At 43.5% G+C, this 20,677-nt stretch overlaps 1 protein-coding gene across 2 annotated transcripts in view; it reads left to right on the forward strand.

Moving 5' to 3' along the window:
* RBFOX2 (RNA binding fox-1 homolog 2) overlaps positions 1-20,677 on the forward strand; it is a 168,831-nt gene that overhangs the window by 37,949 nt on the left and 110,205 nt on the right. The gene's annotated exons all lie outside the window — the stretch shown is intronic.

Raw genomic sequence — 20,677 nt, forward strand, 5'->3', positions numbered from 1 at the left:
GGATGTTCTCCTTCTACAGCAGTAAAAATTATACTGTTCAGTGCATTGCATCTGTAAGCATTCTCTTGCCTCCTAGCAGAAGACAGAGAAATCCCAGTTGATGAATTTGTGCAACGGAAGGAGGAGATGCTTTGGAACAAATGAAATTTAATGGCTTGTAAGAGACAACCGTCACACATTAAATCTCCCTTCTTAGAATGAAGTTTTTTTCGGTGTTCTGCAGTGCTACTGCAAAGCAGAATATGAACCAATGTAACAGGAAATTAATATGCACGGAAAATCAATAATGCAGCACATTTCAGTAATGAGCAAATAACAAAACCAAAATAAAATTCTTTAATACTCTCAGGTACTGCTATATAAAGGAAGTGATTTTCATCATATCTTGATGAGGCCTGGGTATATGCAGCAACAGCTTAACAGGAGATGTTTTTATGAAGGAAGTGCAGCATAGTGCAGCCTCAGCAATTGAAGAGCTCAATTCTTTGGTGCTTGTAATGTGTGTATGAATTTCCATATAGGAGGAAATTATTCAGAATGTCTACTGGGATATATTAAACTGTTAAGCAGCACAAATAAATATTACACGCTGGGATGCTGTGGGAGTTGTGTTCCAGGCTGAGTAAGGTATGCTAGGTTGAGAGGCAGAGCCAGTCCCAGATCCTTAAAGTGGTTCGTATCCGCTTTCGGCTTCTGGTGGCACCCTCTGCACCCTATTCTGCCGTCCACTGTACCCCTTTAGGGGTGTTTTCGGGTCTTTTTGGTGTTTCATTTTGGTGACTACCAGTATGTCCGGCTTCACAGGTTTCCTTTTTCTTATGCCTTAATAACTCTATTGATTTGAAAGTCCAGAACTGCTGTTGCTGGCAGGTCACCAGATCAGCAGAGACGGGCATGGGAAGCTGTACAGCAGCCAGGGCGTGAAATGAGAATTACAGCCTGGGCAGCCCTGGAGGGCTTTCTATGGGTAAGCACAGGAAGTAATGTATATTAGCCAGTGTGCATATGTATTTCAGATGGCAAATAGGTTTATGGAAATTTCTTAGTGGACAAACAGCTTCAGTTTAACTTGGGTCTTTTCATTTTAGCACATACTTGTAAAAAATCTTTTTTGGCTGGTTTTTTTTTCTGCTTTCGGTAACGTCTTGATCTGCGGTAAGTGTTTGTCCTTCTGTCTTGCTTTCGGCCATGAAGCAGCTTAAATTCAGGTCTGGTTTTCACTAATGAGGTTTCAAGGCTTTTAGCTAATCTGATTGGGAGCTTCCAACATGATAGCAACAGAGAAAGAAGTCCTCTGTGGCCACAGGCTGAGGCGGGTGCGGGAGAGACAGCAATGGTTGGTTCATCACCTGCCTTTCTGCACTGGGGAAGGAGGAAGGAAGCGGTGTGGGAATATGTGTAGCAATCTTGACTCTGTAACAAAGTAATTATGAGAATCAGGAGCAATTGTGTCAGATTTCCTCAGATTAGGAGCTGGATTTGAACTGGTGAGTGTAAGTATGTATCTTGCTCTTTCCCATTGCAGTTCTTTATTGTAAATACTTGTACTGTGCTTTTTATCACAATGTTTTCCTTAGCAGAATAGCAAAGCAGAGCTTTATTTTCAGGGCATCTCGTTGTGTGACCACGGTAGTCCTGCTAGAAATTCTGTGGATATAACTTGCCCTTTCTTTCACCTTAGGTAGCATCCTATTCCTTCACTTATTTGTATGTCCTTTTCGCTCCTTCAAGCTCTAAATGTCATTAATTGCTGGCTGCAAACCTTTCACTATGCTGTTTTTACACCCTCTAGTGGTTAAATCATACCCAGATGTTCCAGATTATTGTAGTTTTTCTTCCTGCCAGTCGAAATATGTGATTGGTTTGAGTCCTCGGTTTGGCCATTTGGGAATGCTTAGGTCTACAGTACAAAGTTTATTTTGTATCCTTTCCCAAATATTTAAGCATTCTGTCATCATCACACATAGGCAGCAGCACTGAGGCAAATGAGATGGGTTCACATCAAGGCTGTGTTCCTCTTCATTCTGGTGGTGTGTGATTGCTTTATGATAACCCAGAGCTTTGGATTGTTGTGCAGCCCCCCTGTTCCTCACCTGCTCTGCCAGAGTGTTGGCTTACTGGACTTTTTGTGGTGATAGGGTCTGGGGAGCATGTGTGCTAAATCATTATGGTGTAAGTTTGCCTAAAAAGAGAAGGCTTTCTGTTGCTGAAGTGTTGCACTACTGGCACTACGTTACAGCCGTGTAAGGAGCTGGAGAGCTCTCTGGGACTGTTCTCAAGAATTCGAGGTTTGCTCTGTGGATGTCTAATGCACATACAGGAATGGCAGGATGCCCCTCCTTTTCTCCAGAGCTATGCTGATGACAGGAACGAAGCCCTCAGTAAAGGGAAAATATGGGAAGTGTTAGTATTACATTGTTAACCGAGATGAGAACCAAGTCTTTTGGTGAGGAGAGCTTATTCCCTGGAGACTATTCAGTTCTCTATCCCTCTGTTGGAACTGCCAACAAAATGGTGTTTCTTTTTTTGTAACATGAGTGCCTGCCTAAAATGCAGTGAACCAAGACTTCCTTGCTTCATTTCCCAAGCTGTGACAAACAGCTCTGAGGTACTATGAGTTGGTCTCAGCATGGAAAATGACTGGTACAGCTATACTGATACAACTTTTACATATAGACAAACTCATCAAGAAGAAATACTCTGCTTCCAGAAAGCTATTCCATGCTAACTGTGCCAGCTTGTTTTATATATAGCCAAGGCCTATGTCATATTGCTCTAGTGCTTTTTGTGTCGAAATGTATTAGACATGATATCTGAAAATTGTTTGAGTGCTGAATACTGGCACTTCTGTGGCAGAATTTGGCAACTGCACAGAATAATTTTGTTCCCCAACAGGAAGCAAAATGAGCAAGAACACCTTGTGTAGCCGCCACTGAAGGGAAAAGAAGGAGAGAGTTTATCGAAGCAGGAGGTAATTGCACACACCAGAACTGGGTCAGGATGTTAGAGCTATTACACCTCTTCTGTTATGGAAAGTGATCCTCAGCTATCGCAATGGGTTAGGATGTTAGTTTGGAGCCTCTTTTAAAAGCTTGTACTTTCGTGAGTACAAATCTCAAATCAAACTGGGCCATTGGCTCGGTACTAATGAAGTGGAAACATCGTTACCTATCACAAGTGACACTTCCTTCGACAGCTTAATTTTGGTGGCTGGTTTTCCATCTGAGCACTCACCAGGCCTGACCTGTTGTTCTCGTGTATGTAGATGAGACTGCAGCCCAAGGTAGCGTGGGTGCCCATGGCAACTGCTAGGAACAGCTTTATCACTATCCCCTCGGTTTGAGTTCAAGCTTAAGGTGAAATGCTGTTAAATCCTCTCCAATTGTCAGCCTGTTCCCCTGGGTCTTCACTCACTTGCTGCTTTGGTGTATCTGTTGGGGCATCGTAGGCAGCAGGCGGCTGTGTGCACTCCCCTCCCCGGGGCCGCAAGCTGGTCTGGGTGAATGACGGCGGTGGCAGTCTGTGAGAACAGGAAGCCTCCCCTGTTGCTTTTTTTTCCCCTGTTTATTTTCTTTGCCTTGTCCCTCCTGATGTGGGGAGTTCGGTAAGGAAGCCCTTCATCCTGAGATGTAAAGGGTGGGTGTGAGCTCCCGTGGGGAGGCAGGACAGCAGGTCACTGGGCTTCCTGTTGGAGCTGGCTGCACAGAGGCACTGCTGCTCCTGTTGGTGGCTGCTCCCGTTGGTGGTCCCTCTGCAGCGAGCAGCGGGGATCTCGGCAGAGAGTTCAGAGGGGGAAACCTCTGTCCTCTCGTCTGTGTGGTGTGAGGCTCCTTCACCTATCTTCCTCTTCTCTGTCATGTGGATGAATTTGGGGATATTGCCACAGCTTGATTAGCAGCTGAGTGGTTCAGTATGGATTAGAATATCCACAAAAACATCTTGGTTTACTATTAACGGACTGAGATGCTCTTGTCATAAAACAAATAAAAAGTGACCTTCTGGAGGCAAATGGTTTGGCCAGTTACTTGTTTTTAATTTTGTTCCATGATAGCACCAGCCACAGTCTCTCCAATGCCCTACTTTGTTGGTCCTGAAACAAAGACTCCCTGTCTCAAAGTTTAAATCTGTAAGTAGTGTTCCTGAAAAGCATTTTGGTTTTTAATTTGTTTTCTTGCTTGTAACTGACCATGAAAATACACCCTCTAGTGTGTATGCTAGCTGGCTTGGTAACCAGTGAGATTGTGGCAGTAGAAGTGTTAAGTTATTCAGGAGCTAGAAAGGAGGGTTGTTTGTGGGTTTTTGGTTTGTTTGTTGCTTACACTTCTGGTTTGAGTAGCGTGTATTTAATACAAATGCTTAACCTGAGGGACAGAGGGAGGTTTTAGAAAGGCCTTAAATAAAGCTTTAACACCTCACTCCTTGAGTGAATAGCCAGGACAAAAAAAAACAGGAAGCACCTGAAGTCCTCTGTATAAAATGGAGAAGACCAGGCTTGGTGTTCCTGGTGTTCCTGAGGTGTGCCTCTTTGCTTGAAAACAAACAACCCAAAATTTGGGATAGGACCAAGCTAATGAGGGGAAACTATTCTAAACATCTTCCTTATGCTTAAAATGAGGTGAATTAGGGTTAAGAGTGCCAAATCTACTGCTTCCTGGCTTCCACAGCCTCTCTTCAGGCAAGCAGTGAAATATTTCCACTCTGTACTAGACAGGACCAAAGGGATGTTCTGTTACTGACCTAACTGCAACATCCCATCGAAAGTAATGAGCTTCACTTTAGAGAATATGGTCTGGCCAAAAATTATCATCAACATATTCAGGAGAGGGGAAGCATCTGTGAGGCAGGTGCACGCAGAGGGGTTCAAGGGTGTGTAGTGGGATAACTGTTGGGGTACTACCATTTAGCACCTAAGCTGTAAAGGATGTGGGACAGTTAAGGTGTGCTATGGAAAGGCATTTAACACTGCAGGAGGGGAGGAGTTCCTGAGACACCCTTTACTGGAGCGCATCCAACTCTATAACTCTCAGCACATTCAGAAAGTAAAAGAGTGTTGATAGAGTGGAGATGTAAAAGCAATGTAAATCATGGTAGCTGGGAAGAAAAGAAGAGAGCAGAGTATTTAGCTAAAAATTGAAGGAGGAGTTGGTTACAGAGTGAAGTTCAAGCACATCCACAGTCATGGAGGAGTTGGAAGTGGGAAGATGAGGTCCACCAAGACTAATCTAGTAATACTTCTCCCCCAAATGCAGAACTGTCTTGGTAAGACAGTTAGTGCTTCAAGCGATCAACCAAGAAGTGGTTCCTTATTTTCTCAAGCCCCAACTACATCCCTAAGAAACTGCAGGAAAGATTCAGGAATTGGGATTAGAAAAAGTTGTAACACAGACACCTCTAAATAACCGAGCTTGTTATAAACCTGCTTTCTGAAACTTCACTCTGAACCAAGTTGCTGTGCTTACACTGGCCACATTCCCCCAAATCTGCCCTTTCCTTTCTATTTAGCTGATTTCCTACCATCAAAACCCTTAAATAATACGGGAAGCATCGTGTCTTGCAGTTGACACAAGTCTTGCAAACAGATCACTCTGACTGTGTATGTATTTCTCTTTTCCCTCATGTCTGCTCTGAATACAAGGCAGGGAATCTTTTCCTTGCAGAAACTTGAATACCTTTCATAAACACCTCTGGCGAGCTCCGTACCAATGCGTGCCTCGCTGTTACTCAATAACAAGAGAGAAAAAATAACCACATGGAGAAAAGTTGTATGAGAAGAAGTTAAGGAGGATTGCATCTAATTCAGATACGTGGGAAGACTTCCTGACATTAAGCTCCTTCAGTCCTATAAAGAGCTTCTCAAGGGAAGTAACGATTACCTTGCTGATGAATAGTCCGGCCAAAGCTCTGGGGTTGTAAGGCGTTGGCAGGAAATGGGCTGGATGATGTAATACAAATTCCTTTCATGTTTGAGTCCTCTGATTTGAGCAATTTCTCATCTCTGCTTGGGGTTAAAGAGAGGAGATGTGAGTCATCCTTCTTGGGAGAGGACCAGGAGACGACTTTTTCTCCTGCGATGTACTTTTTGACCGTTGAAGTGTTAACTGATGTCTGCAAGACTCTTGGAGACTCCCAAGCCCCTTAGTTATTTTGGCAAGAGGGACAGCATCTAGTTTAGATTTCCCCTTCTGAAATTATAGGAGTGCTAGAGAGTGTGATATGTGTTTTAGAAGTAGTCTGTAAAATGATCGGTTGGAGGACCAAAACCAAACGGCATAGAGAAAACAGCCTGTTGATGGGTATTATATCCTACCGAGGACATGAAGGCAGCTCTTCTGGGTCAGACAGAAGGTCTCTGCCTTCCAGTGTTCTGGCTTTGACAGTGTCTAATAGCAAGTACTTAAAGCAGAGGGAGCAGCGCCAAGATTCGGTGATACTTCCCCTCCTCTGTACTCTTGAAGCAATCCTGTGGCTTTGGGATTTCCTGGCTGTAGATTTTTAAAATTTTTTTTAAAGTCACCTGTGATAGATTTTTCTTTATTGAATTTCTCTAAATGGTTTTTGAGCCCATCTAAATCTTTGGTATCTGCAACATCCCGAGGCAATGAGTCTCCCGCTTTATGTAATGTTTCATGGGAAGGAAGTTCTGTGCACAGCTAACTTGAAACTGAAGTGGTTTTAAAGCTCTTGGGTGAGGAGGGCTTGGGGTCCTCAGCTTGCACAGCTGCACTGTCAGTGCATGGGTGAGGATTTTCTTCTTAACTCGAAGGAAAAAGCCCAAACCAAACAAACAGAAGAAAATTTAAGTAGTTTGTGTGCATTTAGTATCTCTTTTTTTTCCCCTGAAGGATTATAATATGTTCGCAAAACTTATTTCTAGATGCTCGTAAATGCACGCGAGTGTTGCCGGTGGGCATGCTGGCCTTTGGGAACGCGCTGCTGCAGCGCGGCGGGGGGCTCAGCTGTCCGGTTTTGGCCTTCGTGTCCTGCCCTGGTGCACCCGGGAGAGCCCGGGGCGGAGAAGGGGGGCGCGGGGGGCAAGTGCGGCTGCGAGGGGGAGCCCCGCTGGGGCACGGGCCGGGGCCGCTCGCCCGGTGGGGCCGGGGCCGCTCTGGCGGCGGGCTGCCAGGAGAGGGCAGCCGGCGCACGGCCAGCGCTCGCCGCCCCGCCCCGCCGGCGCTGGGTCCCGGTGCGGGGCGGCCGCTTCTCCGTCCTCCCCGCAGCGTGCCTCTCGGGTTGTCCGCTGGCACAAGCCGCTGGCCGTCGCCGTAGGGCAGGAAGAGCTAAAGCCGTAGGGAGAGGAGGGGAAGAGGGTTCGGCCTCTTGCGCCCCGCAAGCTTTGGGGGTGACTTCTCTAAGTTTCTGGGATGGCCGTCCTCGACAAGGGAAGTTTTTTTTTGAGGGCTGGGGAGAGGATGCGTCACTGCATGAACCCAACACGGGGGACATCCAGGGAGGGCTGAGACAGGCCCTGCCACCCCTCCACGGGGCCTGCTGAGGGATTGGATTCTTCAAGAGGCAGGAAGGAAAAGGTTTTTGTAATGCAAGTCTTTGCTCTGTTCTAGAATGAGCAGAGGGGAGATGCAGGAGGGATGTTTGATGGGGGAGTGCTGGTAATAGAGAGTTGCTTTTAGAGGGGACCCTGAGCAGACAGTCTCTAGCGCTTCCCCGGCTTCAGCAGGCTCCTGGCCAGAGCTCGCTTTATCAAAAGGCACGTGTGCTGCACAGCACTGCTGCTGCTTAGAGGGCAGTGCAAGATGGACGCATGCTTATGGTAGGGGTTTGGGGATGTCTTCCTTCAGGCCCCTAGAGGCTGTGCTTGAGTAATCAGTTGTCTCCCGTGTGTATTCTGCATATCATGAAATCTCACAGCTTTCAAGTGAATGAAGGGAGTGTGTGTGTGTGTGTGTGTGAATAAATATTATTCTTCCACCCCAACTTTTTTTTTTAAAGGAGGCTAGAGATCCCAAGAAATAGAGCTGGTCAGTGTAGTTACAGAACCTGGAAAGAAAAAGATCAGATGCTTATGGTCAGATCCTTTACTAAAGGAACTTAAGGCAACAACAGACATATATTGCCAATTTTTAAGGCCCAATCATCTCAGAACAATTTAATTTTCTCCTCTTACATGGCAGGAGACCTGGCAGATGGAGACAGCCTACTGGCTTTGGACCTAGTCCCGCATGACCTTTACATAAACTAGGCAAATGAAAGGTGAAATTAAGAAGGGGCTGAGCACCTCATTGGAAAACTGTGTTTGGAGTCATTATGTCATGCTTTTCTCTGTGTGTGTGATCTGGAGTCTTAACATGGTCTGCCCTGACTGCTCTGCTCTTCTGTACTGTTCATCAAACATCAGGGTAATGAAAGAGTGACTGGATATATGTATGTGGAGGGGCTGGCAGCCTTTGGAAGGTAGGATTAGGTGTCAGAAAGATCACAGTAAATTGCAGAAATGGCCTGAAATCGAACAATGTGAAATTAAACAAAACCAAGCTGTATTAACAAAAGGAACTGTATACGCAATATAAAATGGAGAATAGCTGGCTAAGCAGTAATATCGAAGGAAAGACCTGGGGTAATAGGAGATAACAAACTGAGTATGTGGTGCTGTTTTTTGTGATCTTGAAAACCTGGAATGTATTTCCAAGTGTGTCAAGTAATTGCAGAAGGTAGTTATTCTTCAGAGCTCAGCACAGAGAGCAGAGCGCTGTACCTAGTTTTAGGCACTTCAGGAAAGATATGGACAGAATCTGGAAAAAGACTAGAGAAGAACAAGAAAAGGAGGCTCAGAGAGCCTGACATAGGTGGAAAATATTGAGCTTGTTCCTTCTTTTAAAAAAGAAAGAGTAGAGAAGTATGGAGGGTGGGGATTGATTATTTACTATGTCCATTGAAGGCAGCTTAATTTGCATCAAGGAAGACTTAAATTGGATATTATGGGGTAAAACAACATTTCTCATTTAATGTAGTGAAGCACTGGAATGGTAATTTAGGGGACCAGAGTTCCTGTTTCTGGGAGTCTGTAATAACAAGTTAGGCAATTCCTGATGGATGTTTGTCTAAACATGCTCTGTGCTGCCTCTGAGCACGGAGGACCTCTTGTCTCCCCTGCCCTGTACTTGTGTTATTCTGCGACAGTCAAAAGCCAGTTGTTACCATCTACATAATTCCACTGCCGTATGACTGCTGTTGTCTTGGGCCTTTCTCTCTTTTTTGTGTGTGTCTAAATTGTAAGATTTACTCCTCTGCTCCTGTATGATCTTAAAAGTGCCAGAGATCCTTTCTTTGTGACAGCTGCCTTATAGCTCTGTTTCTTCCTGAGCTTGCTTATTGCTCAAAGGGTGCGGGGTGTTCAGCATCTCTGAGTCAGTCCTTCCCTTTGTCTCACAGTAATAACATGTATCATGTATGAACCTTGGAGTGTTTGATATCTTGATTTCCCTTTAAGCTCTCTGGCCAGATCTCCATTTCAAATGTGCTTAGAAGAGAGAATTTTTTTTTTTTTTGTTAAATTCACATAAACAAACACCTCCCTGCTACTCTACCTGCAACTCCCCTTGCATGAAGAAAGGACTGAGAGAATCCAGCAGGAGCATTTCCTCAGTCTGGGCAGGGAGTGTGCTTCTGTCTGCTTGCTGTTGGGATCTGCTGTGGGAGGGCAGCCTGCGTGCGCTACGCCAAGTACGGTAACTGCTTCACCGCCCCGCTCGTGCCGGCCGCTTCAGCAGGACCCTGAGTAAATGAATGGGATCGCTTTCTGTTCTGCTGACTTCTCCTGCATGGTGAGTGAGCCGCTCTGCATTGGCTGGGGAAGGATGCTGCGTGCAAGCAAACTACCTCAGCAAGCTACGCAGATGCTCCTGAGAATAGCTGGTGGATAGAAGATGGTTTCATTCTTCTCAATATTAAGGGAGAGGTATTTCCAGCAGTAGCATAATGTTGCTCGGAGCAGGCATTTGCCAGATGGTTTCAGCTCCCCTGAGGCTTTGGGATGTGAAAGGGAAAGGGCCAGGAACACACTTTTGATTCATTCCATTAGTAGATTAATTGGCACTGTCCTGGCTTAATAAGTCTCTTAGATTTCCCAGTGGAAATGGCACATGTAATTCTGCCCAGGTCATGCTCTGCACACCTGTGTTGAAGCTTTCACAGCAAGAAGCTGTGCTGCTGCAGGCAACATCTGCAAAACAAGACTTTGGGGGAGCAGGTTTTTTTGGTGGGGGGAGAGGTGAGAGAAAATCTTTTTAATAAGTACTGTTAAATAATGCTAGTGGAGTGAGATGGCTTGTGAGAACATGCTTGAATTCTTCTGCCATTTTGGTGGGGGGTGTATTTAAAAATCTTGCAGTGGTAATTTGATGTTATGAAGCTTTTTTTTCCCCCTCCATTCTGTATTAATTGCCAGCTAGATTGCATTTTCCAGGAAGTCTGTGATTAGAGGACAAGGGTGCTCTTCCTGATAAAGGTCAGAGGCTGCTGTCTTGAAAGACTGGCGATAAAATGAAGAGAACTGTCTCACCGATTTTAGCTGAAAACCTGACAGATGCTGGGCTGCTATTTACTTGGGGGAGCTGTCCCCCATGACCTGTCTCTTCCCACCTCTCTTTCCGAGGGCCAGCCAATTGTTGGGGAGTGGATTTAGTTGCTGCTGCCGCCCACACAGGAGAAGGTTTGTAGCTCTTAGCAGTTTTAGCAGGAATTTGCACTCTTAACTCTTTTGGTGCCTGTGGATTGCGATGAGCTGCACTCAGATGTCACGGCAGTGCTGAGCTGTGCTTGCTGCTAGGCCTAATAAAGGTTCACTGGTAGGATTGTATCTGATGAGATATGCTGAAATTCCTTCACAGTTGGATTTTAATGAGGAGAGACTTCAGGTACTGCCAGCAAACACATCCTCCTTGCCTTTTCTGGTCCATTGTTCACCTAATACACCTGGAGAGCATGGGCTACCCTTTCCTACAGGTCAAGAGGACAGCAGTGGCTAACGCTGGCAAGTTTGAGTGTCGTCTCTATTTAGGGGGCACCTGTCACCTGGCTCCTCGCCATGATCTTCCTAAGCTAAAACAGTGCTCCTCAATTCCATGTGCTTGGAGAACGTCTTGTTTTCCAACCATTTATGGCAGCCAGCTCCAATCCTTTGCAGGGTCTGGAGAAAGACTGACAGGGGCCAAAGGAGTAAATGTCATGAGACTCCGGAGCTTTGTGTTGAAAGCTGAGATAGAGATATTTTACATCCCGTGGTATATGTAGCCGGATTTAGGCTCTTTGGTATTTCCAGTAGAATGGCATTTCAGAACTGGGAGCTGAACTCTGACAGCAGCGTTGTCCCCAGTTGCTGCCAACTTCACCCCAGACAGAGAACTGCTGTATTTCTTGAGCAGCTGCTGCTGTGGAGCAGAGCACGGGAAGAGTGCTAGTCTCTGAAATAATTTGAAATATACTGGCACAATAGACAGATAGAGCCAGCCCTCTGAATATTTCACTCAAGAATTAATCTAATCACTGTGTAATATGTTCTTACTGGTCTATCCTACCTAAAGGGCAAACTTAACTACATTAGGCACAATTTGGAGCATTTGATTTCCTTCAGACTTAGAATTAGGATACAGTTGACTATCCATGTACATATTTCGAGGTTTCTGGGCGTCTCTAATCCAGTTTGTAGTGACATTAGCATTAGATAACCATAGCGAGGCCTTTATCTGAAAGGAAACATGCATTCTTCAGGTCACACAAGGGTGAAAAAATATTGTTCTGGTCACTGTTGCTTTCTGGGAATTTGGGAATGGGGAGGAATTTCATATATTGTTGTTGCTGGTTGCTTTGTTACCGAAGTGAGTAGCTTCTCTAGCGGGTACAGCAGTCGTCAGACAGTACGGCTACACTTCAAAGCTTAAATTTGGATTAAGATAAGATGAGAATATATTGCATAGGACCTAGGGCACAATAACTACATGTGTTGACTGGCCATAGTTACTTCATACCATTCATCTCATCTAAACCAAATGTGAGGGAGCTGCTACTCATTCAATTTGTCTGTCTTAGAAAGGGACTGGAAGAGTAAGGAAGTTGCAGTCAATCTCTAACGGAAGAGTCTAATTTTGCCAGGATTTGATCAGAAAAGGCATCAGAGTGGAATTTACTGTACTGTAATATTTATTTATTTTTTTTTTTGTCACGGCAGGGTGTGGGGGAAAGAAGGGAAGGTGGAACAGCCTTAGTACAAGCTCAGCTGAAGGTGTTTGAGGGTCACAGTATGTTTGTACCCCACAGACTGCAGTGATGCTGAAGACCAGATCTATATCTGGTCTGCTCCTATGAGAGCCAAAACCCTCCTGATTCGAGTACGTCAGTTGACACAAGTGCCAAGAAATACATCTGAATTTGTTGGAATATCCCGTGTTATAAACTCTGGGTGTTTCCTGTACTCACTCTATGTGAGATCTGCAGAACGGCAAAACGCCCTATTAAAAGATACAGGTAGGTATCGATCCGCATGCCTTCTTGGAAGTCCCATATTAAATATATACGCTAAAAAGACTTTGAAGAATGGACTATCTTTTGCTTAAAAAGCAGGAAGCAAGTAGTGTGGTTAGTCTTTACATACACACACTGTTCTAAATTGTCTTACGCTCGTAATTCCCTGAGGAACCAGTCAGATGGAGAGAGCTGTTTGCTGCAGCCATGAGAATAATCCAGCTAGACGGCGGTGGCGCAGGTACGGTTAAGGACTGCTTTGCTCAGAATGAGATCAGAAGCAGAATTGCTTTTCTGACAACTGACCTTTGCTGATCATCGTGAATTGAAGTTGGGGATATTGTATTTTATAACTAAATTTTTCCAGTAGCATTTCTGTCCTCTAGAAATCTTCCTCTATATTTTATATCTATTTATACCTCTTGTCTTATGCTTTATTAATGTCTTTTACATTTGAACAGTCTGCTGTTCCCATATGTGGTTTGACAACAGCCAATACCCCTGTTGAAATATCTTGCTTTTAGTTCTGTTAATGGCGATTTTGCCTAGATTTTCTTACTACCGTTATGTAATGGAAGTATCTGCAGTCCCCTGACACGCGTGTTTGGTCTCTTTCCACCCACCCCTGCTTATCACCGGCTGATGCTGTGTTCCGCCAAAGTCTTTTAGCAATTTAGTTTTGTTTTTTCTCAGGAGATGTCGTTCAGTGTTTATCGGTGTTACCTCTTCATTAGCTGGAGTCATTCCTTTCTTCTTTGCTGATTATATACTTGTGCCATTTCTCATACTGAAGCTGCATTTCAGGCATTCAGCTAACAAAAACATCACAGATTTAAGATATTTTGTCTTCATTAGGTTCGTAATGCTTCTAGGTAATGTCACGGATTATTTTTCTTCTCAGAGGGTCAAATGAAAGAATGTTATTTGAATAAAAGAAGAAATAAAGCAGCTATGACAGTAAGGATAAAAAAATGTGCACAATGTAGTATTTGTTAAGCTGATTTCTTCCCTCTCATAGGTGTATTTGCAGTCTGCTTCTGTAGTTTATTAGTCTTTGAGTCTTTGTAAGTTGGAGAGAATGCATTTTGTACCCTTAGAAAGGGATATTAAAACCCAGTCTTCAAACCAAGTGATACAAGATAGAATTTTATTCCTGTCTCTAGCAACTTTACTATCCCAGAATTTGTAAACTGCTTTCTACACCATAGTAAATTAGATCCCAGCAGTACAGGGCCTATGTAGGTAAATACAGTAGCCATTATACCTTGATATAGTTGTATTGCCTAGCAAATTACTACTGTTATTGAAAAGGAATTTGCTCGGGGCAAGAGGGTATCCATTACTTCCTGAATAACTCGCTAACATTGTTAACCTTCCTTTGCACAAACAAGCCAGAAAGAATCCCTTTCTGCAGGATGGTGGTGTTCTCCGTCTGTATTCCCCTTTATCAGCAGCAGGCCTAAGCCAGAGTTTCAGCATATTAATAAACCCCTGTGTGGTCCAGGGAAGAGAGCTACACCCTGTCTTCTCCTTTGTCCACTGTTGCAATACTCTCATCTTCATATCCTTTCTTAATTTTCTGGGTTGTTGCCGTTCTGATGAATCACTGATGCGGTACAGCCACTTGACATGGTAAGCATGGAGACAAAGAATGGTGTAATGATGCTGTAGCTCCATTGATGAGGTATTTGAAGCAGTTTCTCTCTTGCCACCTGAAGTTTCACTCCTTGAATAGGATAACACTTGGACACCATCAGTTCATCCTTTGGTATAGCTTCCCTTGTGGACTATAAAGAGATGAGTTGTTGAGTTAGGAGCCGAGTTGCACTTTTTTATTTACAGCTTCCTCTTCAAAATCCACAATCAAATAAATATCCTCTTTAGCACTGATAAATAAGTCTAGGGCATAGAGAATCTTTCTGCCCTTTACCTGTTCAATTGGATATTGTACTCCTGATCTGACACTAAAAATAAACTTTTGCTGGAGTTTGATGCTGGTAGTTTCTGCTACTTCATGGAAAAATTGAAGCGACATCAAACTTTGTTCTCTGTACATTACTAGTGAAGATATTAAGGCAGCTATTAGTTAACTAAAGTTTAAAAAAATAAAGATTGAAATACCAGTGTTAAAGCCTATTCTGATCCCCTCATACAAGTATCTAAATATATTTGCTATATGCCAGTTCAGTATGGACTTCAGACTAGATCCAGGTGTGGCAGAATGGAGAAGATACAGCTTGAAAATCAAGCCTGGGCTGGCAACACAGCTGCAGAGATGCTTTTTCTTCTGCAGACCTTAGGCTTGTTAGCTTCTACTCAGAAGGTGTTGGAGGATTGCAGACTTCACTCCTGTTCCACCATAGTAAGGCTGACAGGTGTAATTCATGGAAATTCCCACTTGGCTGCCCAAACTCATGTTTGCTATATCCTGGGAGCAGTTGCATCACCATTTTGTTTCTGCAGATGAATGCCCAAACCAGTATACTGCAGCTGTAAGAATTCTTTACGTCTAAGTGTTTGCATGATCTTGAATGTTTAACTTTGAGTTCTCTGGCTTCACAATTTATTTTTGTTCATGTGAGTGTTCTTGGTTTTAATTTAAAAGTGGATTTTTGTCTGGGAACATATTTTCAGTAATGTACCTTTTCTAGTTACTGAGCTTATTGCGGTTCTCTTGAAGGATTGACAGTGCCTTCCAGGATAGTGCTCTTGAGTGTACTTGTGAGGAGAGGAAAATCCCAAACAAAATCTAAAAAGCTTTTCTTGGTACCCATTACTTTTTTTTTTTTTTTTTTTTTTTGCTACGTACTTGAATGATAAGCCTGTGAATTGAGACCTTCTGAAGTTTATTTAAAGACTTAATTACTATGTGAAGTCAGTAGCAGGACAGTCCCTGAAAATTGTTGCTTTTGTTTGCATGTCAAGGTGTTTTATTGTTTCAGGCTTTCTGCTTTTTGTGGAAGATAAACTAGCCCTTGATAGTTTGCTTTTAAATAAGTAATCTCTTTTCAGAAGCCTCTTGCTGTGTAGCTGAACCATACCTGCAGGAGAGCAAATAGGGAATCCAGTTTTCCAGTAATAAAATGGGTTGCTCTATAACAAAATGGCTTTTTTTTCTTGTAATGTGCCAATGTTTGGCTTATTTGCTTGGCAAAACATCTAAAAGGGATTGTGGTATTTTTCTGGGTGATTTATTGTATGCACTTTGTATTCTTCTTGCTTCCTTTCACAAACAGGATAATGCAGAAAGAGGCTTCCTGGAGTCCTTTTGGATGTTGAGAGGAAATCTACCTTGTGGTTCAGAAATTCTGATAATCAGAGATAATGCCAGGATCCTGAGTGGAGGGAGTCTTCGCAAACGAGCAGTACTCTGCCACCAGGGTAGTCTCCAGCAGCACCCAAAGGAGTAAACCAACCTCAAAGAAGATACTCTTATCTCCATAGGAACTGCATGTGCGCCCAGGGCTGCCTTCTGTGCCTCTCCCCAGATAGCTCCCAGCTCCGTCTCTAATCTTCTTAAAAAAAAAAAACAAAAACAAAAAAACCCCCAAAACAACAAACAAAACAAAACCCAACCAACCAAACCAAATAAAAAACCAAGACACAAGGCATATCCAAACCCCACAACTAGTGGGAGTCCGATTCCCCTGTTCTCTTGCTGGGACATTCTGCCAGAATCAGATAAGCTGTGGAAAGCAGCCATTGAGTCAGAGAAATTTCCCTCTGAGGGCCGCAGAGTATGTCTCCCTTCCCATCTCCAGTCAGACCTTTTATAGATGGTCCTTGAAGTGTTTGTCGTGGTGGGACAATGATTGAGTCTTCATCCTCCATCAGAATCCAGCTTCTGCATAAAATGTGAAAGCTCGGTCTGGCTCTCAGCTGTGAGAGCAACTGGTTTCCTTTGGTTTGAAATGAAATTTCCCTTTTCAGGCTGCCCCAACCTCAGAGTACCTCCCCTCCCACTTTTCAGCCAAGGAAAACTGCACAGTGAAGAGCAGCACATAGAATCAATAGCACTTATAAACCATAAAAGAATTTAATCTTATTTTAGAGTTCAGGCTGTTTTTAAAAACTATTTTACGCTTTTGTTTTACAGGAGAGGTTGCCAGGAAGCCTTATTAAACATCAGGAGCAGATATTTTTATGATCAGTATTTTTCACTTGTGTATCTGAACACTCTCCCAGATGCGTTCAGGTGCACAATTTAATTTGCACTCCCCTACTTAAGGCCTTCCACCTGCGTCTTTGTTCTGCAAACCTCGCATTATTAGACCCTACTTAATTTTTCGCTTTGCTCAGCATTGGGATGTTATTTTAGCTCTCGTTAGTGGAAGAGTTCCAACCTGGATGCTTCTAGGAAAATTCAGATGCTGCGAAAATTGGTATTGGTGGCTTCACTGGAAGCATTGCTTTCCTGATGCAGTCTTCTGGTGTTGATGGAGGTATAATCTTTTGGCCGAACTTAGCTAACAGCTGCAGGGGTTTAATAATATGGGCTCCAACAAACACCTGCATTTGGGGTTGTCATTGCATCACAGTTGTACTTTTGGCCTTACAGCAGGTTTAATGTCAGTACTATAGTTAGGGCTTGTTAGAGCTGCAAATGCAGATCATGCTGTTCAATGCAGACTGCAGGCCTTTCCGAGCTTTTACACCTGAATATGCTCACAGCTGTAGTTTGGTTAAAACCCACTTGTTATCTGGTTACATCCCTTCTGTTTGTAAGCTCAAGCTAGATAAGAGGACGACAGTGCTATTTGTTGGGTAGCTGTTGGAACATCTTCCTTAGTTACTGCTGGAATGGAAAGCATTTCGTTATCGCAGACTTCAACAGCTGACTTTTCTCCAAATATAGAACAGAAAAACATATTGAATGCTTTGGCTCCTTCTTCAGTATTGGGGGTGTTTCTACATTTTCCCCGTAGTAGCAGGTCAATGCGATTGCTGGGATTGCTATTGTTGAGAAGCTCTGAAAAACTCATTATTGCCTTCCAGCTCTGGCTGTGGATTTCGCCTCCTGTCGTTAGCACCCCCTTGTAATTCCCCTCCCCCCCCCCCCCCCCAATTTCCTTTGTTTCCTTCTCTCAACTTTTGTTTTTTTCACTTGCTAGAATATATACAAGTATATCTATCTATATCTATCTATCTATATATATATAAAAAAATGTTCAAGTATGGGGATGTGACAGGGAAGCCCAATAAGCAATCTGTCTGTCCAGGAAAAATATGCCAATGTACCTCTAGTCCCACACAAGTGCTGAATATGTACGTAGATATACACTGGCTTGGTCTCTGTTCTCCTTCCATATACCAAAATGTGATTGTCACAATCATTTTTACCTAAGCTACTGCTAATTTCTATTTTTACGATTGATTGCTCTTTTCTGTCAAGATGGAATCTCATATGGAATTGCTCGTTTTCAATGTAACACTCCTTGAACTAAGAAATTGTTTTCTGTAATTTAGAAATTTCGAGGGCGTTCTTTGGCATTAGCCCCCCAACGCCTCCTGCAAGTGTCACTCTGTTTGAAATTCCTGGTGATCAGATGGGTTTTTTCTTCCATTATGAAGAGGTGCTTAGCTAGCCACTCATCCTGCGTGCTATCTAATGTGATTTCAGTAGCGTGTAGCAGACACACCAGCTCGTACTCTGTCTTGAGCTTTATCTGCTAGAATGTTAATCCACGAGCAGTTGAAATCATATGCCTCTGAGACACAATCAGCTAGAAACAGATAACGTCAGTTTGAAACTGTGCCATACCTACTCCCCGTTTGCCCACTCAGATCTCTCCTAAATAGGTTAGAACTTTTTGTAAGTTATTTTTTTAAGCATTTGGCTTATTTGAAACTTATATACCAGCAGTATTTTTTGGTTGAATTTATGCACATAACTGAGCAGCCACAGTTATTCTTATATGTAATTAAGGCTTTTGATACTGGTGCAGAAGCAGCTAGATTTTTTTTTCCCCCTGTTTTACCAGTGCTTCTTATTTTGCCAAATACCTTGATATAATATTAAATAGGTGATTATTTGCTCCCTTTTTTCTCTTCTCCCTTTTGTTACTTGCTAACACCTTCCTTATCTCTCTAACAAGCATTAATATCTTTGCAGACTGCTTTCTTCCCCTTTCACTTTGATTTACACAACAGCCTCCCATCAGAGAAGAGGGACCAATGTTTCGCTAGGCTATAGCTCTCTGAACATTTTTCTCTTAGCCTGGTATATATTAATTTTAAAATCTTTTTCTTTCTGCTTTTAATCCTTTTTGAGACAGGAAAGATCCCTAAGAGATCATGTATATTTCCACACAGAGCAGCCTTCCAAGTTCCCTGACATATATCCTGTAAAGCATTGTTGTTAGGATTAAGACAAAGCATTTGCAGGGGATCCTAGCTACCTGTTTCAGAAGCCTGTCTTAGTCATGTCTGTCTTTGCTTTTCTGGAATTAGACTCATTAATATACTGGTGTCCTCTTGCTACTTACAGAATATTTTGTGTTTTCTTAGGATAAATTTTCCAGAAAAAATAACGTCTTCTATTGATACCTTTTACATACCAGCTCATGTAGTTGAAAATCTATATAATCTGAATAAAAGCTTAAAGAAGGCCTCATAGCTCATCTGGTTCTTTTTCTCCCCACATAATTATATCAGCCAAGTAAGTCTTTTTCTTGCTTATAATCTGAGGGTAACATGGTTACCCCACTGCCATCAGTACTGCCTGCAACTGTGGATAGTCTTGGGCATACACTTCATATTCTTAGTGTTGGTTTGAACCTCTGGGCAGCAGCAGCTCAGTTGAACCAGAGCAGCGGTGCCTCCAGAGGCATCCTGCAGCATCGTTTCCTGACTGGTCAGGTACTCCTCTCGCTGCTTGAGAATATTGAGCATTGAGAAACCTGGTCTTGAAGTTCATCCAAAAGTGCTCCAGGACAAGGGTATTTTGTCACCAGAAGTCTGCTGCTTTCAGTAATCTTCCCATATACCTTCCACGGAGAGGTGGTGGCCCAGTAGCACCAGTGGCAGATGAATTTCAAGCCAGTATTTGGATGATTCAACGGGGCTTCATAGGTCTTGTTTTGCTTTGAGGGTTGAATGCGACTTGTCCAGCTGTGGAGTTGCTGGGATCATTTGTAATGAGTCTCAGTTGTTGAAATTAAAGAACAGCCTTATTCTGAAAGTTTTTCTTTTGTCTCCCATGGAAGAGTAGCCTAAAGGATGAGAGAGCTGGGGAAGAAGGGGGAGAATTTTTTTCCCTTTTTTTATTTAATTTTTTTTTTATTTGGAGCTTGTTGGTCACTCTTCAGCTTAGTTTTAAACACTCATCTTTTTCAAGTCTTTTATGGAAATACATATGAAGTAGGATTTACTTGGGTTTACTCACCTAGTCCACAAGTCTTCTCACTTTCTTCTCTGCATACAGGGAATCTCAGCTTTCATTAAAATGATAGTAAGATCATTTTTGGATCAGGATTCTGGATCAGAAGAAAAACCTTGAAAACGCCATCAAGGTTATTTGGTGCAGAAGTATCTGCCTGAATCTGCAGGCTGGCTGAACTAGTAGCTACCACTGGTGCGACCCTGCTGCCGAAATGTCAACTGAAGCGTCTAACCATGATGCAAATGTCAGCATTGCTGCTGTTTCACTCCTCTCGGAGCATTTGAGAACAGGTTTATGAATCACATGCTTCGCTCGTTGTAGACTGTGGTGCATAGGCTTTGGTGCAGTGAGTGATTTTTAGGAACGTTGCTTTTCACCCTCTTGACCTGACCTATCATGCCAAAAGGTGAGAACAGATGGGAGTCCTGAGAGACGCTGCAGTTGAACAACCCCGTGACATCCGAGCTTCCTGAATCGGGGCTCCTGCTCCTTCCCCTGCGCAGCAGGGCTTGGGTTTTCCTGGCTGGAAAGCCAAGAGGCTTCCTGCTCGTCTCTAATGAGCGTGTCCCCTTGGCTGCTACATCCTGGTCATGATGATAAGCCTTTTCTCTAGCTTTTTATGCAGGACCGCAATGACAGTCATACATTTCCTTAGAGCCCGTCAGCATCCCATGTGTTTGCGCCTGTACCTGGGACAAGCCTGGCCCGGGGTGCGTTTGCGGCTTACTGAAGGCGAGGGGAGCCTGGGGAACACGGAGCACGCCTGGGATGTCTGCGCTCGCCGTGATGGGAGGCACATCAGTTTGTTGCCCCACGTAGACA

The sequence above is a fragment of the Calonectris borealis genome, chromosome 1 (genome assembly GCF_964195595.1).
Source record: "Calonectris borealis chromosome 1, bCalBor7.hap1.2, whole genome shotgun sequence".
NCBI lineage: Eukaryota > Metazoa > Chordata > Aves > Procellariiformes > Procellariidae > Calonectris > Calonectris borealis.